The sequence below is a fragment of the Anas platyrhynchos genome, chromosome 3 (genome assembly GCF_047663525.1).
Source record: "Anas platyrhynchos isolate ZD024472 breed Pekin duck chromosome 3, IASCAAS_PekinDuck_T2T, whole genome shotgun sequence".
NCBI classification, from domain to species: Eukaryota; Metazoa; Chordata; class Aves; order Anseriformes; family Anatidae; genus Anas; species Anas platyrhynchos.
Window position 1 is genome coordinate 5,462,633 of NC_092589.1, and position 17,773 is coordinate 5,480,405.

At 35.1% G+C, this 17,773-nt stretch overlaps 1 protein-coding gene across 1 annotated transcript in view; it reads left to right on the forward strand.

Moving 5' to 3' along the window:
• Positions 1–17,773, forward strand: part of LOC106016886 (uncharacterized) — a 538,115-nt gene that overhangs the window by 7,226 nt on the left and 513,116 nt on the right. The gene's annotated exons all lie outside the window — the stretch shown is intronic.

The window sequence follows — 17,773 nt, forward strand, 5'->3', positions numbered from 1 at the left end:
GTCAACTGAATATGACTACCACTAGTCTAAAGTTAAAAAAAAAATAGAAAAAGAAAAAAGAAAAAAAGAAGAAAAAAGAAAAGTGACATGGACATCACACTTTCATTACCAACAGTTTTGTTTTTTTACCACTCCTTCTGGTTTGCGAATGCTGCTAATATGGGCATAAGTTTAAGTATCATCTACCTCAAATTCAGCACCTCCCTATTTTTAGTGGTACTGATCTCCATTTTATAGAATTGGATGTTCATCACGTAGTCACCCTCTCCCAGCTATCTCTAATAAGTTCAGAACTCTGCCAAAACACAGTTGTCTGTTCCCTGGGCAGAACAGTCAATTGCAAGTGTTACATTTAAAACCAAAGGTCCAATTACAAGACCAATTTATGATCTCAGTTGAGCCAATATAAATCTGATATAGTTCATTGACTTTAACCTGACTGCAGTAGCTTTATTCCCGGTTTGCTCATGTGTAATAAAATTGAGTTCAGACAATGACTTTGATCATTACTTTTTAAAGAGTTAACTAGTAACCTAAGTTGCAATACAGAGTCCTTCCACCTTTGAAGCAAGACTTCATAATTACCACTTCTGGGTCAAAAGCATATATTCAGTCCAATGGTGCTTCAAGGAAGTGAAGTGTCTAAGGATTTTGCTTAAAGAAGTGTGAGGTAGGCATGTGGAGACACTAACAAAGCTATCTAGAAATGAGGACTGGTCATCTGATAGGGTATGCGCGCACACACATACAGGAAATACAAAACAAACAAACAAACAAACAAAAAACACTCTGCCCAAAATAACAGATAGGGTTAATATAGTTTACACAGTTTGCTGTGGAAGTATTATGAATTTTTGAGGCTTTCAGTTGGCCAGGTTTGGTGGAATTCTTCAAAGGAGAGGTTCATTATGCAGAATCTGCAAAGGCCATGTTTCTGTAGACTGAGTATTTTCAACACCCAAATAGAGAATAGGCATTTTGTCTTAGAGTGTCAGTGCTTCCAGTGCTTCCATCCTATTCTTGGGGAGGGGGAGAGGGGGCATATGGTAACTTAGCACTGTCAAGCTAATGTCTGTATAGCAGGAAAACAGCCCTTCATGAGTTATTTAAAGCACTGAACAATAGGCTCTTGCTCTGTATTACTCTGCAGAAGAGTCTGTCTGTCTTTTGTGACTAATGCAATTTAGCAAGGCAAATCTCTGTAGACAAAATTTATTTTTTTTTCCCCTAGTTCATTCCCTTAAGAAGCATGGGAAATTTCTGGGTGTAACATTAATTTTGTAATAGAAATTTCAATACAGTTTAAAAGAACAAAATGCAAACAACAAAAAAATATCCCACATATTGGAAGAAAATCCCATCACATTTTTGTGCATTTTTTGGAATGTGGTTTAAAAACCCAGGTAGGCACATACGGCTCCATAGCATGCAATGCTATTGAATAAGCAAGCACCAGTACTACATAGTCACTTTTTAAACAGGACTTAAAATATTTTTTCAAGTTTTAGGGAAAGATTTCCCTAAAAGATGCTAGGTATTTAGTATTTATATCATCTTTCCTCTCCTGCTATTGTTATTTTTTTCAAGTTCTTTATCTTTTATCTTTCCGGAATTTTATTAACAATAGTACACATTTTAACTTTTTTTTTTTTTTAAGAACTTTTTGTAGTTCAGGTATCTTAGATGTTGGCAATAATTCAACATCAGTACTATTTTTAGTTTTTCCACTGTCTTCTTGGCATTTTCTCAGAGTCCAGGGAGTAGTTTGTATTTCAGTGTTTTCCAGTGCTTTAAGAACTAGCAGAAGTCTCAAAGGAAAGATACAGCAGCGGAGCTCTCTTCTGGGCTCTCACAACCAGCCTAGTCCCCTTTTTCCTCTGATAACTATTTGCGAGTTGCCAGAAAAGAAAGGAATATACTCTCATGGATAACTTGCTTATGTTAAACAGTCTAGTTGAAGTATGATTAGCCATTCCCCATTTTCAAAAAAGAAGAGTCACTTGAGAAGATATTTAAGTAAACATATAGTTTGGGAATTTATTTCAGAGCTCTCCAGATATAGCTTCCTCAGGGGAGCTCTGATCTAGAATTCTTTAAGATTTATGAAGACCCCCCTTTACTGTATTGAGCTTTATTTTTGTCAAATTAACAGAAAATGCAAATGAAGAAACACTCTACTCAGTCACCTGCTGCAAAATAGCTACAGATAACTGATTTTCAGTCAGTGACTAACTTAGATAGGAACAAATGACTAACTTCAGACAGCAAATGCTAGATCTAATAAAGCATGTGGGGACTTAAGGCATGATTAAAACAGAATTCAGATGCCTAAATGTAAACTGACATAACATAGCCTATATTAAGTATATAACAAATAAACATGCATCAACTAAAGGTGAAATTCGTAACATTGAACAAATTTTTCTTACCTAAGAATCAGACTCTTCTACGATCCGATCTCACCCAGCACTATCAACTTTTGAACGTATGATAGCCCTGGGTTTATCTTTGCATCGTTGAATGCTTTGAATTAGTCTCAGGTACAGGAATTACAGAAAAAAAACATGCAGAGACACAACTTTTTGAAGAAACAACAAAACTAAAACAGGTTTAGAGAATTATCCATCGAATTACATTTTTAAGACTGGCTATTAAAATGTTGATGAAAAACTATAAGATGATGAGTCAGGGACACTAAACAACCGAATGCATGGGTTCTACAAGATATTACACTAAGTACTAAAAATTTCACTTTATAACCCAGTGTGATTAAATAGCATACTGCTGAAAATGCAGATGTTATACTACTATACTTAAAAAAAAAGCGCCTTTTAAAGTTGTTTCTAATTAAGTCATGAAAGATCACAAAGAAAAGGGAGAGAGGCTTTGCTAAGAGTGTAGCCATATGGAAGGACTAGGTTTTGAGGCTGATCTTTGAAGTTTCATTCTTCAAACTACGTGGCCTTGAAGCCACTGAAAGCTCAAAAGACCTGATGGTGAAACTGGGAAATGTTGCCGTTCTGTTGTACTACTCATTAATGAGTGTGAGCTGCTTATAAGGAAGCATTATTATTAAGGAAAATCTGTTTTTAGAATGACCTTGGGCTCATATTTCCAAGGTAGCTAAAGAGAAAGTAACGTTCACAGAACTAAAGATTCTTGCCAGCTACGTAACATTCAAATCTCAGTTAAGCATGTTTTAAAATGGTAGTGATGGTTATTAATAGAAAAAATCAAATATTCCACCTACTTTTCAAAACAGAGGTTTTAATATAAAATAAACCATGAGCAAGGACAGCAGGGTTTATGAAAGCAATCATTTGTATATGGGATTTTTTTTTTATAATAATCCTGACTTCTCAGGCATTAGGCAGGAAACTTTCTGAACTAAGGCAAAGTGTGAGCTTTCCGTTTGTTTTATATGCGTTAGAAGCTCATGTCAATAAGTATTAAAATACTCCATAACACATTTGAGATTGCACATCTTGCTTAATACCAAAAAAATATCAGTAAGGATACCTCTGTAATAGTGTCTTCTGTATTCCAAAGGCTTTTCTTCTGCCATTCAACTCACTGTCACGATTTTTTGTCTGAAGAAATCTCTTAACCATAGCAAATTATGGATGAATATCTTCAGGTATGGGAACACGCCCATCAGTCTTTATCAGGTCTCCTTGTTCTGGGGTATTCCATCCATACATGTAAATCCATTTTTAGAGGGTCAGGTCTGGGTCTTTTTCACTATTTTCTTCTCCATAAATAAATTCTTCTAGGCTGACCAAGAAGTGTGTTTCTGTTCAATCTAATGTTCTGTGTCCCTTACAGAAATCAAACATCCTGATTTGGGATCTGATCATCTTCATTTCTCAGTGGGTCAGTAGTTACTAGCTGATTCCACTCTGTCCACATCCTCCAGTATATGAGTCAAGACATTCATAAAAATCACATGCTGGTGGAATTGTGAAACGTATGCTTTCTTATGCATCTCTTCTGAAAAATGAGTTGAAGGAACAAATTCTTTATAATGTTGGTCTTGCAGGTTCCTTAGCTGATATCCCAAACTAAATGCTCTCTTGCATTTTTGAGTTCTAGATGCAACCTCTTTACCTAATCTTCTAGGGAGCTACTTTAGGTATACTGCATTATTCACATCGTTCTTATCTCTGAAGTTCTTGTCTTTTTTGTTTGTTCATTTGTTTGTTTTTGTACAATGACCATAATATGAACCCAGTTAGCAGTGTCTGAATCGACACAAAATGATCCAGCCTTCTGGTGGAGTTCAACTTGTATTCTATGTCTGAATGTTACATGGTTTTTATGTGGAACATCTACTTCAGAAAGCACATTGGCTCCTATAGCGGTGTGATACATTATAGATATAATGCAGCCCAATCCATTAAAAGCTTCATCAGTTTCATTAACTGTAGCTTGTACATCCATTTCGGAAGACAAATTTGTTTGATCATATGCATTTGTTATATCTGTTATAGCTGTTATATCTAATAATGTTTCCCCTTCCACTCTTTTTAACTCTAGCCAGTGGCATCCCCTCTGTAGAGAGAACAGTTTGGCTTCATCTCTTGAACATTTTATTTTCTCACTTTATTTGAGCACTGTGTAGCTGTTGGTTTTTCTTCGTATTTTTACAGTTACTGCATTTCACATACCTCTCCAAACATGTAGCCTTTATTTCTAGCATTGCAAACTAGTATTTCAAGGGTCTGGTTTGAATATTTATATAGAAACAGAATAATTAACTCAATTTCTTCATAGCCATCTAAATTTGGCTCTCTGAGTGTATCCCCAGGCATGCCATTTGCTTTTGTAAATTTCGAATTTTTTGCTGGACAAAGAACAATTTGTAAAATCATAACGATATATAGTAAGATGTTCGTTCTCCAAACAAGTACATAAAAACCAAAATTAAGCAGATCTTTTTTATTTTTACAAGATTTTTTTAATATTTAGATAATCTATAAGTATTTAAAATGTTATAATATGTTTTTTCTAGAGTTGCCATTTTTCGTTAAATGAAAAATATCTGCGATCATTCTCATAAGCCTCTAGATTTTTTTATAAAGAGCAAATGATTTTTTAGGGAAGACCTGAAAAAGAGAATCTTCCTCACAATACATTTTAGCTGCAATTAAAAAGCAAAAACGAATAAAATTGTTTTGTTTCAGTCTTTTGAAAGTTCCATGTGTGAGCTGTCATCTAGAATATTCTGCATTTTCATATGCATATGCAAAACACTGTTTAGTGGTCTTTTCATTATGCTGGTTTTAGAAAGCAATATTTCAGTACTAAGATCGGTAGATCAATGTTTCTTTGTGTGTGTGTGTGTGTTTTTGTTTGTTTGTTTGTTTTTTGTTTTTTTTTTTTTTTTTAAATTATTCAGCATTTTCCAGCTACTTCTGGTTGCGTGGAAATATACAGCAGGTTTTGGAACACTCTGGCCCTATGACTTGCAACAGTGTAGATGATTCCTCTCCCTTTTGATGTTTTTCTACAGTATTTCTTCCAGGAGAATGCTTCAATTGCTTCTGGGGTTGCAGAGTTCCTTCCAGGATAAAACAAGTTCATTTGGTCTACTTTTCCAAGATTCCATTTATTTCTGATGCTACATAATTAGAACAAGCGGTGGTTGAAAACTCTCCCCAAAACAAATCTCCTGCTTTGATTCAGAAACTTGGATCAAGGTCAAGACAAGCTATACTCCTCTCACCTCTCATACTGACTCTAATGGATCCTGGACAAAATTCTAGAGTTGATAAACTTTAAAAAGGCCTTTCTTCCAGGACAGTATAAGTTTTATCCTTTTAAAAAAAACAAAACAAAACAAAACAATCGTTTAAGCAGAAATTCATTGCAAAAAATAGCTATGTTCAAGATAGGCATCCTAAAACATTTGATATTTTAAATCTACGGTAAATGCGAAGAGCATTTTTACTGTCCTTTGTACATTATATCATTTGGACCATTTGTCTTTCAAAGGACTAGTAAACCTTAATTTTCTATAGCAGCTTTGCATAGATTTTTATTGTTTCTTACCACAGCCTTTCAACTCTAGTAATTTGAAAACTAAATATGAACTGCAAAACTCAATCAATTCTGTAGTACTCTTTTAATATCAATTTTTATATAATTAGCCCCCAAAATGTGTTCAATTACTGACAATTATTCTCATGTACTTTGAGGGACAACACTAATTTCACACTTAGCAGCATTTTAAAAGCAAGGTGATTCAAACACTATAGAAAAAAGTTCCTCTCTCAAGAGCTACATAGCATTATTGCAGTCTTTACGAGAAAAATATGATTCCATTGTAGTACAATACCAGAATTCAGATTTTACAAAAACACGCAAGTATATGCCGATTACGTTTGTCAGGTGATTCATGTTAATATTCTTACAATGCTAACTAGGTCTATTATAAGCATGGTTGTGTACTTTTTACACCAGTAAAATTATGGGAAAATCCACGGAAATTGATAGGCCAGATTAAGACTAATGATTAGAGGGACATAAACAGAATCTCTTACTTACAGATTCCTTTCTTTTAAATTGCCTGACAGGTATTAAGAAGCATCCATTTGGTACTTAGCGAGGTTAAACCAATATACCTATATGGTATTTTACAGCTATACACAAGCCCTTATCTGCATTCTAAATCAGTTTGTATCTGCAAGCTATTTCCAAGCCTGAGTCCATATACTAATCTTAATGTGTTGCAGAGCTTGTGCTAATAGACACAATCTCATAGCTTGCTTTTTAGATGGGGCTCAAGTCTCCACTGAAGTGCCCAGCACAGAGGTTACCTGCCTTTAATCAGCTGAAATTATGGGTGAAAAAAAAAGATGTATTTTAGCAAAAAAAAAGTCCACACCTGTAGTTGCTTTATCCAACAGTGGGAAATAAAGTAGAATGGGAAGTACAGTATCATTTAATTTCACATTGATGCCATGCATGTAATGCACTGTACCATCTGCTGCTTAGCCATTTGTTGTACCCCATGACCTCTTTTCTCCCCACTGAAAAGCCCTAACAGGCTGGTTCTGGAACACAGGACAGAGTTTGGCTGTGCTTCTTTATGATTTAATGCGATTGGTAGTATGAACAGTAATGAAAAAAATGTACAATCAGAAAGGCAAATGCCATCCTTGGGTGTTCCCATATGCCAGGTATATGATGTGTGTGTAGGATATTGACTGGTATTAGCAGCATCTAATAGAAGACTGTTTAAATGTAATAGACTGCAAACTGTAAACTTTTAAAATATTACTGTATAGCTTTAGTTTTAGGATAATTGCAAATTGCTGAGAAATCTGTGCCTCTTGTGAGTACAAGCTGCTAAGGAGTCCTTCTGAGCTGTGTTTTGAAACTATTGCAAAGAAATAACATAGAAAACATGAGGTTGTAATCATCCCATAAGACCATTTACATTCCTTGAACTTCATCTTGTGCTATTTCAGAAGATGAAATAATGTTGTGGTGAAGAGGAAAGGTGTGTGTTAAGAATTTGTGTCCCTAAGAGAGTAACAGCATCTGGAAAGAGGGACCAATGGGCAAGGCACTTCTGTGCTGCTTCAAGCCATACCATATTTATAGGCTGAATGAATGAGCTCTGTTCTCTGAAAAAGTTCATATCTGTCGGGCCTCCAGCTGGATGGAGTGGAAGGCAGGTACCAGACAAGCAGCAGCTTCCAGAAGCTGCCTTAGCGTTCAATTTCAGATATTTCTAATACACTTTCATATCAAACCCTGGTGATCCTGAACTGTTTCAAGGTACATTCCCTCAGTTTATAAAATCATACTTTTTCTCATCTATCTGCCCTATCCTTTCTCTCTGTCCACTAAGAAAACATGTGGAAAGGATTGGTGATGTCATTATGGAGCTATGGTAATGATTTACAGCTTCTGTTTCAGAGAGGTCATTGCAACTATCAGTCACTTTGTAAGGACAAATTATTTTTGTTATATCTATGTTGTTGGACTCTTTGATGGATCTTGTGGCAATTGGACATTCTATTTATTTATGTGCATATTTTTAAAAGGTTGTCAGTAGAGCTGTGAGCATTGACTGGGTACTCTTATTACAGAGTAGTAAAAATCCAAATAAAGAAATAAATCAGATGACACCTTCCTCAAATGAGAGTTACAAAATGGAGCCAACAGATATTGATAAGTAGCAGTCTTCAGAATATCTACTAAATTATCTAGTATGTGCTATGAAGTTTAAGCACAGAAGACATGAAAACAGAAGAGTTATTGTCAAAACAGCACACAGACACTTAACAACAAAAATAACAACCTTTTGTTGGCAAATGACAGCCAATCTTAACTCTAGTGTATATCTCAATGATATGAAGCAAAGTCGTAGGATAAATAAAATGATACACGTTGCAACTTCCCAAACACTCTCTGAATAGCTGAAGAATAAAGACTAATAACTGAATTCCTGCAAAGGATAGATCCAAGGTTATTTTATTTTAAACGTAAACTTCAAATACAGTCCTACAAGCACCATTAGGTGTAGTGCTTTTGTTGTTATGATTTCAGTTTTCACTCCAATTTCAGGTGAAAAGCTGCTTTAAACCTCTATAATCATGATGTTAAGGTGAATCAAAGCCAGTCCATGGTACTAAGTGTGATAACCAGTTGCAGGTTTTGCAGGATCTTGTAGTGGGTTGGTTGACATATTTTGCAGAAAGCTAAGGTATATCTTCTCTCCCTTTTATGGCATACTAGTGCTATTATATGTCACCAGGAAGAAAGTTAGAATATTATAAAACCATAAGAGTCAACTGGAGCATGCCAGTGACTACTCAGGGAACATGAATGGCAACACAAGAATGTAATAATAAAAGGAAGCCCCAGATCATGCTTAGTCAGCAGCACTGGAAAAAAATGCCTAGCTTGGGGAAAAGAGGTGCACCTTGAGGACATACGTAAATTATAACTCAGAGGTTAAGTAGGATCTGTCTTTGGGGAAAAAGAGGAACTGTGCATGTATAAACCCATCTTTGAAAAGTATATTAAAATGTGTCCTAGTCCAAAGCCCACTGAAGACAATCATTTTTTTTCTGCTGACATGTGAGTCTTTGGATAATTTTCTTGGAGGTGACACAGTCAGCCTCAGAAGCTCAGAAATAACACTGTGGAAAAGTATGATTTCTGCAGTATTCCACAGTTTGTATAGATACAGTATTGAAAACAGCTCAGTACTGTTAGCAATGCTTAACAATCCACAACTTGCCAGCAGTAGTTATCCTCCCCAAAGTGAATAATGTCTATACAAATTAGGGGAAAAAGTATTTATAACACACACCATATCGACTCTGACAAGAGCTTTTATAATTTAGCAGATATCTAGTATGCATTTTAAAATTAGGTCACTCTAATCTAGCTAATTGCAGTATTTTTTAGCATGGTAGACCAATCCAAACTACTATATGAATAATGTCTTTTTTAAAATTTAGCTAAACATTTTATGTATTTACTTACACAAGAGTTCTCTAAGGATATGTTTTACTGGTTCAGATAGCCTCAACAAACATTTTAAAGCTGAAAAACTGAAATAGCAAAATATAAAATTCAGGGAGTATAAAAGGTCTGAATAAAACTGCCAGAGCACAGAATCTCATAGCGAAGGCTGAAGTTGTATTGTGAACTCATCCGCTTTTGTTTACCTATCACAGTGCTTTTGGTATATATCAAAACAATATGTACAGCAATACCTAGGTACAACACAGTGAGTTAATAATGGAGCTTCAGTCTTAACTGTGAATTCCCGTGCATTAGTTCGTATATTGCCGATATAGATGGGGTTTTGTGGTTTAATACATAGCAGCACATAGAGTGTCAGCTGGAAATCCATTTCACAGTTGTGGAACAATATACAGAATACAATAAACCCATTCCCACCTTCCCATTCCTTTCTTACAGTAGGAAGCCAACATTTAGAAACCCATAGCAAACAAACACCTGCTAAGCATAAATCACAGGCATGAACACAGCACTGGACAAGTTCAGGGAGATATGATGGGAGAAAAATCCATGAAGAACCTTAATATTCATTAGGAAAACCTAACATTTATTTCACAAACTGACAGGTGGCCAGCGAATCGACTTCAGAACAGCCATAAAGAGAGAACTGGTTATTATGCTAGTAAAATTTAAACAGCAGAGCTTTTTAATAAGCTGCACTCTGTTAGGAGTACACTGAGGGAACCCAAGCAGGAAAAAGCAATAATCACATCTAGCAATAACAAGAAGATCGACTAATATCCATCATAATTTTTTCCTATTTTGCTTCTGCCTATTAGCATGACAAATAGTAGAAGCAGAAGCAGCTTAACAAGATACTAAGCAAAACAGGTGCAGAAACAAAGGCATCTTCCACTTGGAGAGTCAACATTTTTCTTTGGAAAAACAAAACAAAACAAAACAAAACTTATTTGTTCTGTGCAGGTTGGAGCCTAGGTTGCCCGTTGTTGTTACCCATTGTGTGATGTGTGCATTATTTTATCTCTTCCTGCAGAGTTTGGTTGTGACATACATAACACATGTGCCCATAAAGTTACCCAGAAATGCACTAAAAAGATTCAATATATGTCATAGCAAGCATATTTCTTTGTTAATTCCATAAAGACAGTCTGTAGAAGCCAAGTCTCCTACAATTTTTGTGTCCGCAGTGGGAGAAAACGGCACATTGCATGCTATCATTATCACAGAATTACAGTGTACTGTGTAATACCATTACTCTTGCCAGAGAATGATAGTGGAAATGGCAATGCCCCATTACTAATGCTTAATGTATGACCAATCAGAAGCTGAAAATCATATGACCAGTGGCAGCTTATGCCATCCCATCAGTTAGTAAATTGGATGCAGTTTGTCAGATGGACACAATATCCCTCCACTGTAGGTGGTCTCTGTTTCATTAGGTTTCAGATTGATGGGAGTGAACAATAATCCAAAAATGTGCAATAGGTACATCAACCTCATTTTTCATTAACAGTGCTTCCCAAACACATTGGAAGCAGGTACAAAACATAGATTTTGTTTGGCTTACTTTGATCCATGCAGAGGCTATAGGGTTTCTGACTTCGCTGCTGGAGGCTTATGGTTTCGGTTAGCAGAACCTGGTACAGCAACTGGATGAGGTGTTTTTGATATAATCTAGTAATTTCGGTATGATGCAGAAATAGTGGGTGGCAAAGCTCCTTTTTTTTTTTTCCTTAGGAAGTAATGAGTAACCAATATTCTATTTACATATAAGGCATTAATGTTGCTAGAGCAGCTTTCTAAATTACATGGTAGGTGCAAGAATGGTAGTGATTTTTTTGGTATTTCACAAGAGATACAGATATGTAGCTGCATTTTTGCTGCTTCTAAAAGAAACTGTATTTCTTAAAGTCTCTCCCAAGTTTGTTGAAATGATATACAAAGCAGCTACTAGAGTATCTTACACGTATTTGGCTTACAGGGATATGTTTTTGTTCATGGTGAAATAAATTAGTATATTATGTTGCTCAAATTCTGGGTAATTGAAATTAAGGTATTTTTAAAGCATGGTGCTTTGGACCAATGGAAATAATGTAAGATTTATAAGGATGGCAGAAAACTGATATTAGATATTACTACAGATAAGTGGGAACTGCTATCATCAGAATGGATATAACACCACATGCTTTCACTATCTTTGGTTGGTAGAGTTTTCCCTCTAATTTTTATATTGAAGACGTGTACACAAATTATTAAAAAGTTAAACATAATTAGTTTTAAAAATAAAATCAAAGATCTAAATACAATCTTATAAAAGAAATATCCATCAATTTTCTCTTATTTATATTAGTTTTTATGTTATCATGAATGAGTCATATTATATAGAAGTACATATACTGTAAATCATGTAACTTAAAACTATATATGTAGTCAAAATGGCCAATATGACTTGCCCTTTAGATGCCTTCCTTATCTCAATTTTACAAGTTTCCATCCACAATATTTCATTGTGTCGCTGAAAAAGGTACTTCTTGGTGCTGAAGATTTAAAGAAAGCTCTTCAGTTGAACAGCGTGAACGTGAGCACTGTTCTATATGGGGCTGAGGGAAGGGGATGTCTGTGTGTGCATGTATTTGGCATGAATTTATATGGAATATATTAACGCAGGGTCTCACATCATGCCGTCTTTTCAACAGAATTTCTTACTATTGTTTAAGAATATCTTTTTGCTTTTATGCTTTTCTGTAGTTATCTAACATAACTGGGCAACTTTTCTTCTGAAGTTCTAAAACATGTGTCCGTTGCCCTGGTTTTTCAGCCTTGAGCATATCTCTTTAATATATCACTTTCAAGATGATGATACATTGATATTCTGCTTTAATTAGTGTCATGAAAGAGAAAAAAGCCCTTCAAATGTCGATGGTTTGCAAAAGTTGTTGGAGCATCTTCTTAAAGCAAATCTGAAGGACTGGCCCTCACAATTTTTTTTTTAACTTTCACATGATCCTATTACAGGAGTTTTTTTGTAAACTCGTGTTATAAACGATTATTTTTAGTTAAGAGAAGCACCAGGAAAGATTAAAAAATGGATATAAAGACATTTTGGTTCTTGATCTTCTTTCTTCTCATCTCAACCTTTAGAAAGTCTTGCTGGAAGAACACAAGGAACAGCAGGAAGGTTTCTAACAGATCTTTGAGACCTCCTTGCAGTCAGATCCCAGGGGAGCTAGAACAGTATACCTCTGTGGTTCAAAAACTCTTTGGGCCAGAAAAAGGGGCCTTTATCTGCTGACATTTCAAACATATTCAATCAAATATTGATCTAGAAAATCAGCCACTTTTTCTCTAGCAAAGAAATTAAATTAGTGCTACCTACTGAAGATCTACAAATGGTTCTCCTGAAGATAATGATAGTACCCTAGGCTATTTGTAGGATCAAAAGTTTTTATGGACACCAAACTGATTTAATATTTTCTGTAATGCATGGAGAAAAAAGGGTGAAAGATCTGCTTGCCAATAGTAATGTGCTGGAGATTATCTCATGTGGCGAGTCCTTGCATCAAGGAGCCAGGTTTCAAATCCATCTCATCTTTGGATTAAAAGAAACAGAATGTAGCCCGTTTCACCTTACAGAAAGATTTTCATCACCAGAAGCAGATGATACCTCTTATTTAAGTTGACTCTGGTAGCACATGCTCCTCTAGCTCATAAACATTGCTTGTCTCTGTTGCGTTCTGCTTTCAAGATGTCTCTGAAGTTGCTTTGAATCAAGTGAGAAGTCTCTTCTTCATACTCTGAACACTAATATATCAAAAAACATGTCTTGTGTACTAATGGGATAAAGATCCCTTCAAAAATAAATAGTATTATTGAAACATTTTCATCATTTTTGTTATGAAAAAGGTAGTCTTTACAAAAGACTTAAGGGCTTAATAATTTAATTAGAAATTTATTCTATGAATTTACTGGAAAAAATAATGAAGCATTAGTTTTTATTGAAGTGTTTCTTAAATTCTTACCCATAAAATCATGTCTTGGGGATTTAACTCCATTGACACAAGTAACTGAATTGTTACTGGCTGAATTAATAAAGGATGGATTTTTCATTTCTCACTTCTTCACAAGAGAGAGAGAGGTATATAGATTTGATGGTTTGAGATTCTGGCAGTTTAAATTTATTACTGGACCTGTATAATTGGACTAATTTTATGCACAGAGAAGAGGCATTTGGTATACATTTTGTAAATGTATGAAAGTATCTCAGAAATTTTGAAGGATTTACTTCAAAAAGAGTCAGTTAAGCAGATTAGAAGTTCCAAACTTTTCAGTTTGTGCCCATTGCCTTTTGTCCTGTTAGTGGGCACTACTGAAAAGAGTTTGGCTCCTTATTCTTCATTTGCTTTGGCCAGGTATTTATGCACACTGATACGATCCCTCATGGGCCCTCTCTTCACTAGGCAGAACAGTCCCAGCTTTCTCAGCCTCCTCTCATATGAAGAGATGATCCAAAATCATCAGGTGGCCAAAAAGAATGAGCTTACATATCTTCAAGCTGCTTTCCAGGGAATTGAGAAGCAACAAAAAATAATGTGCGACTTTTTCACTAGAATTTTTCTAGCAGTGATCTTGTATACAATCAATTAGTCAAAAAGAGGGAGAGACTCGTTTTAAAAGGATCCTTCGTGTAAAAATATTTCTGTTCTGCATACTGAGCTATCAGTTGTTCCAAAAGATCCAAAAGTCACTTTCATGGAAGAAAATTCTATAACTTGGATTACTTGAAGATTACATAATTACCAGATGGATATGTTAATCCCATGTGTAACATTGTAAACCAGGTTCCTGATAAAATAATAATATAGGTTCCTTTTAAGGGAATAGGAGAGCATCAAGATGTGAAATTAAATACTAATTTAACTTAGAGGGTTAGTTTCCAATTTTAAGGAATCAGTGAAACTTTCATAGCTTTCAGCCACCTCCCTCTACTAAATCTTCAGCAAACTCAATAAATTTTCCCAGAATATTTTAGGGAGGTCAGCAAGTGGATTAAGTAATTCCCTCCATCCTCTGTTATTCATTCAATTTTTTACCTTCCAAAATATCTTTGTGCTTCAGAAAACTCATCTTGATTCAGATAGTGGAAGGCTCCAAAGTTGCTATTAATTTCACTTTCATCTTCAGGCATAGCAGGACACCAGCAGAGCAGGGTCTCATCTTTCAGGGGAAAGACAGGTAGTCCTGACATACCTGTCTACAGTCTGGTTACTTTCAGAGTAGTATTATGGCCCATTCTATAGCCCTCATTGAACTGATAACTTGCTCTCAAGGGACAGAGAACCAAGGAAATCTGCTAGTTAGAAATACAGAGAATTTTTATGTTTGAACAACTGCAAATCCTTCCTTACAGGAACAAGAAACTTAGCCTCCCAGTACTGGTAATGATTTTGCTTGCCAGACTATCCTAGGGAGCAATTACATGTCAGGTGGGGAAACAGGTTGCTTGTTTGCTTCTGAAAATGAAACCTTGCAGGGCTAAAAGATCCTCCAAGTGTGCTGAGTGTCCTCTCAAACGTAAATGACAAATAAGGGGAGCAACCCAAACTGAAGGAATTCAATAACCCTTTCAGACAAACTTTCTAAATAAAGACCCACACTGACACATCCGAAGTTCTCAGAATAACAGACACTAGAATTAGTATAATATAAATACTACTCTTAAATGAACCAGATCTGATAAGCAGAAATTGCGTTTTTCTCATTTTTTTATCTACAACAGGATGTTCCCAAATCGATTTATCTGCTAGAACTCATTGAACAAAATAAAATGTGGATAAAGCTAAACTGCTTAATCATTTAAGTCTAACCTTTCAAACCCTCAAAAAAGAAAATAAAATTAACTAGTCCCAAAGCCAGAGGCACAACTAGAAATTTCATGCTCAACAAAGTTCCTGTAACTTGGCAGTCAAAAAAGGTTTCCTAGTTCTTGTCATGAATCAATCTGACTAGGAGACATAAAAAGGAGGAAGAACTGAATTCTCTGTTTTCACTGTGGTAGAATTTAACATACAAGTGCCATGATATTCTGCAGTAGGAGTGGCATAGCTTAATATATTTATTAATGAACTGGAAAAAGGGATGAGCACTAAAGTGATGGCATTTGCAGGTGACTCAAAATTATGCAGGTTAATCAAGTCCAGAGAGGGTAATAAGAAGCTTCAGAAGAAAATAAACAAGTTAGGTAAATGATCGACCTGATGGCAGATTAAATTCAATGTTGATATATGCAAATTAATGTACTTTGCAAGGTGTTTTTTTTTAATCTATTTTTACACCTTACTGAGCTCTAAATTAAATGTATCAAAGGAATAGGACCTAAATAGCATTGCCAAGAGTGCAATGAAGTCTTCCGCCTGGCATGTAGCTATAGCAGAAAATTTTGGTACAGGAAGGGACCATAATATGAAAAACTCTAATGTCATTACGTCAGTTGTCCTCCACATTTAACACACCATGTACAGTCCTGGTCTCCAACTGCAAACAGAAGTTTTGCAAAATTAGAAGCAACTCAGTTATATTTGGCAAGAATGACAGAGGATGAAGAGAAAATATTGAAACAAATGGCATCACAGGTTTGCAGAAAGGCTATGTTAGAGACACGATAAAAAATTATGAAATAATGTCTTGATAGGTTTCGATAGGGTCTTGTCATGTATGATAAGAACACAGTGAAATTTAAAGCAGAAGACATGCTTCTCACTTAATGTGGAGCTTGTCGCTACAGGATGTTAGTTTGGCAAAAGTCAAGAGAGGTATTAGAGGTATTAGACTTTTATATGAACACAGAGATCTTAATTTAATTTAATTTAATTTATTATTTTTTTTGGTGTAACAAAGATAATGCTTCAGGAATTGCTTCCATCTATTATATAGAGAGTGTAGTCATAGTTTTCTTCAGATTATTTCTTCAGTATGACAATCCCTCATTAAAAACATCTGTAGTAAGATAAATAATAGAAAAATTGAGAGATAAAGTAATAAAGAGGATAAGAGATGTTATGTAAATAGAACCTAAATGCAGGTAATGTACTTTTATACTTTCAGTATGGGTCAGCTGTGCTTTAATTATCAGCTGAATTTAGTTGAATTAGTAGACTACAAACAGGAAGTACAGAGTGCTGTAGAGCTCTCCTTGAGTTAATTTGGCAGCATACCAGTACTTCTGAAAAATGCTCTTAGTATTACTTATGGAGAGTTTTCACTAGTTTGTGTAGTGTTGATTGCTATTGAAATAGAATACATATAAGCAATTAACAGTAAGCAGTGCTTTACTGTAGCCAGTGGAGAAACTGTATACTGCACACTGGGTGAACATGAAGCTTAATAAATAGAAATTCCAAGGGATTTTCACAGGTTTAGTAGAGTGGTGACATATGTTATCATCTTGCTCACCACAGACTGGAATATGATTTTACACTGTCATGTCACATCGGCCCATGATAACCAGAAGTCATTTATTTCCTAAGAAAATAGTAACTGGATATGACAACCTGTGTTGCCTTGTGGTGATGTTATGGTAGTATTTACTGATAATGTGAAGTGTAACTTGTGTCATCTTTCATATTTCTTCAGTAGAAATTCAGATCATTAGTAAGTTAAAAATAACAGTCCAGCTTTTGTATTCTTTTCTGTTTGTTTAGAACAATAATAATAACTTCTGTCAAGGGCATAAATCTTACACTAAAATGATGTAGGAATTCTCAAATTGAGAATTAATATATGTACAGAGGACAATAAATAATTAGACTGCTTTGTAATTATACAATTCCTCATTATTTAGGTATTTTTTGGGCTGCGGCAGGGAAGGAGGTATCTATTTATCTATCTGTTTATCTATTAGTCTGTCTTCTGGGTCTCTTCTGCTTTTATTTTTCTATTCAGTGCATATTTGTTATATTTTCATGCTGTGGAATCTAAAACGAGACCTCCGTTAAACAAAGAAAGCATAGTTATCATTTTGTTTTTATTTTCCCCAGAAAATATAAATAATTAATCTTGACTTCAAATAAAAAAATAAAGTAAGCCTTCCTACTGTACTACAATCTTTTTTCCTTTATGGTTTTCCAGCAGAATTGTAATTCTGTACTCTTGCTAAGATACGATGCTAGGGATTATCACATAAGAGTTCTCTTCATTTTAGTCCTTTTGCAAGATGGATGCAGTGGATGTATACAACACAATTTAAAAGGCTTTTCATCAGGTTTCATTC